Source organism: Parasteatoda tepidariorum, chromosome 5 (assembly GCF_982258835.1).
Source record: "Parasteatoda tepidariorum strain Cologne lab strain chromosome 5, Ptep-v5.0, whole genome shotgun sequence".
Taxonomy (NCBI): domain Eukaryota; kingdom Metazoa; phylum Arthropoda; class Arachnida; order Araneae; family Theridiidae; genus Parasteatoda; species Parasteatoda tepidariorum.
The window spans coordinates 58388708-58391989 of record NC_141759.1 but is presented as its reverse complement, the minus strand read 5'-3'; positions in this window follow the sequence as shown (position 1 = coordinate 58391989).

The window sequence follows — 3282 nt, the reverse complement described above, 5'->3', positions numbered from 1 at the left end:
CGTCGGGCTACCAAACCGGGGGAGCCTTCACCTTTGCCGAGGATCAAAATTGTGACAGCATGTCTGTTCAAGGATGTTTTGCAGGACGTCAACTATAGCCCATTGTGCAGCTTTAGTGCGACGTAAATAAAGCGCTGCTATAGTTACATGCTGAATCTTTGGTCCCAATCAGGAATGAAAATCCACAATCTCTGTTCTCTAACTATCAAGTAACTATGCTCCTCTTTTATTTATATGTTAAATATATCTCAGAATCGTTGAATACTCTGTTTGAATCCGTAATCTCCGTATTCCAGCCATCGTATAACCAGGTCCGTTTATATGTAATAATCATAGGTTCGAACATAGAAACCGAAAGACTAAAAGATTTCACATACAGATACGTCGTTGTTGTAGTTCATTTACGTCGCACTAGAGCTGCACAATGGGCTATTGGCGACGGTCTGGGAAGCATCCCTGAGGATGATCCGAAGACATGCCATCACAATTTTAATCCTCTGCAGAGGGGATAGCGCCCCCGCTTCGGTAGCCCAACGACCTTCACGCGAAGACGAGCGTTTTACGATAGAACAGTTTAACGAAGACCAATACCGCACACACACGATCCCTACACAGGCTGATCGAAGTGGTCACCCAACCGCACACTGACCGCAGCCAGTGATGCTTGACTTCGGTGATCTGTTGGGGACCATGTCTTAAAGATCAGTCCACTGCGGGACCACATACAGATACATAAAACATACAGACATAAAAGATCTCACAGTCTCAGGTTCGCTTCCCGCACAAACTACTGATACGTAAATGCTACTTTAGGTAAGCTGAACAAGCGGTACTATATACTGTAACTCTAACACAAAAATAATAATAATTCAGTGGCGTGCCTCAAAAACGTTAGCCCTCCACATGGCTACCTGAAGAAAGCAAATACCTGATGGATCGAAATGCACTCTAATTGGGAGAATATGGTTCTGAGAGTTGTTAAATTCAGGAGATAGAAAGTTATTATATTTAGGATAATAGTAAGATAGTTATTATACTTAGAAGGTCCCGCAGTGGACTGATCGTTAAGACGCGGTTCCCAGCAGATCACCGAAGTCAAGCATCACTGGCTGCGGTCAGTGTGCGGGTGGGTGACCACTTCGATCAGCCTGCGTAGGGACCGAGGGTGTGCGGTATTGGTCCTCGTTAAACTGTTCTACCGTAAAGTGCTCGACTTCGCGCGCAGGTCGTCGGGCTACCGAAGCGGGGGAGCCATCCCCTCCGCAGAGGATGAGAATTGTGATGGAATGTCTTCGGATCATCCTCAGGGATGTTTCCCAGACCGTCGCCAATAGCCCATTGTGTAGCTCTAGTGCGACGTAAATGAACAACAACAACAACTTAGAAGAGAGCCCGCGATGACTCAAGGGACAGCCTTTAATCGCGTTAGCGTTGAATAGCTTTTAATCGTTGGCTGGTTGATCCGATTTATGAAATAGAATCGCCTTGCCATCGGGTTAACCATAGAAGTAATTCATGGTTTTACTCTCCGTATCACGCAAATGCGGGTTAGTTCCCTAAAAAATTCCTCCACGAATTCTAGATTGTCCCATTGCCTGATTCAGGAGTTCCCTTGTCTTCTGGATTGGGTTTAAAATTACAAGGGAAAAAGGTGAACAGTCATAAACTCGGAATTGGGTCGGCTATTCAACGCCTCTTAAAAAATATTTATGAGAGTGGTTGTAAGTTTGAGCCCCTTAATAAGAATTTCTGTATTTTTTTTTCACATGCATATACAGGCTTGTATTCTCGTTACAAAGTCAGCTTAAATGCTCTTTTCAAGTTGAAGAAGAGATAGCACAAATTAGGGTCCCGCGGAGGAGTGGTCATTAAGACACGGTTCCCAGTAGAACACCGAAGTCAAGCATCCTTGGCTGCGGTCAGTGTGTCGGTGGGTGACCACTTGGGTCAGTCTACGAAGGGACCGATGGTGTGAGGTATTGGTTCTCGTTAAACTGTTCTACCGTAAAATGGTCGACTTCACGTGCAGGTCGTCGGGCTACCGAAGCGAGGGAGCCATCCCCTCTGCAGAGGATCAAAATTGTGATAGCATGTCTTCGGATCATCCTCAGGGATGTTTCCCAGACCGTCGCCAATAGCCCATTGTGCAGCTCTAGTGCGACGTAAATAAACTACAACAACAAGCACAAATTAGGAAAAGACAATACTGAGATACATTCAGTGATTCGGCCTAATTCGATCCCTCTACTTTATAGAACATTTGGTGTATGGGAAAGTCCAATAGGCTGGGAGTTCTCATGCTAAATTTACTTTTTGAATATTTCGCAATATTTTAATACTTTTAAAGCTAAAAATAAAGTTTTTCAGAACTTTGAAACTTGTTATTCAGAGATAATTTTAATTTAAAAAAGAATAATTTTTTGTTATTTTTTAATATTTAATTTTATAAAGATCAATGATAATTTAGTGTCCAAAATTCTTGTACCATATTAAATTACTAAATATAAATTGCAAAATACAAAATTTGAACGAAATTGGGTGAACAGTTTCTGTGAACTGAAACGTCAAACTTAAACGTTATATTTTTTATTTAATAGCAAGCAATATCACTCAAGAATTATGCGACCGATTGGAAAAAATTTGGATTTTGTCATTTACAACTACGCTGCATAAAATATTAAAACTTGTATACGTCACAATTCAAAAAAATTTTAATGCTGTTAAATTATTCAATCAATAATAAACAAATACTAAAAATTATTTTAAAGCGTAAAATTAAAAATTTAGGATAGGAGAAAAATGTCCTAGTCATCAGATTTAAAGTATTCTTCGAAAACTGACTTTTTTTCTAATCATTTAACAGTTTTAAAAGACGAAATTACATAATGCTTTAAACTTAATTCTCTTTTCTACTGTTTTAATCCCGCAAAACATTAACTATTTTTCTACTCGATTTTAAATAAATTAAATAAAAAGAATATTCAATATATTTTCTTCGATTTTCAAAATAAAATTTTATTTTACTTTTTTTTCTAAGAAAACATTCTCTTTACCAGACAATATTGAAATAATTAAAAATCCGAAATCAAATAAAAAAAACATTCAATGTGTTTGCTTTAACTATCAAAATAAATTTTATTTTACTTCCTTTTCTACCCAAACATTCTCTTTTCCATATAATATCGAAATAACTAAAGATGAGAAGAAAAGTTCTCTTTCTGGCATGAAAAATCCTCTTTTGATAGCAATTTGGCGAAATTTTTCTCATTTGATTGCAACCCT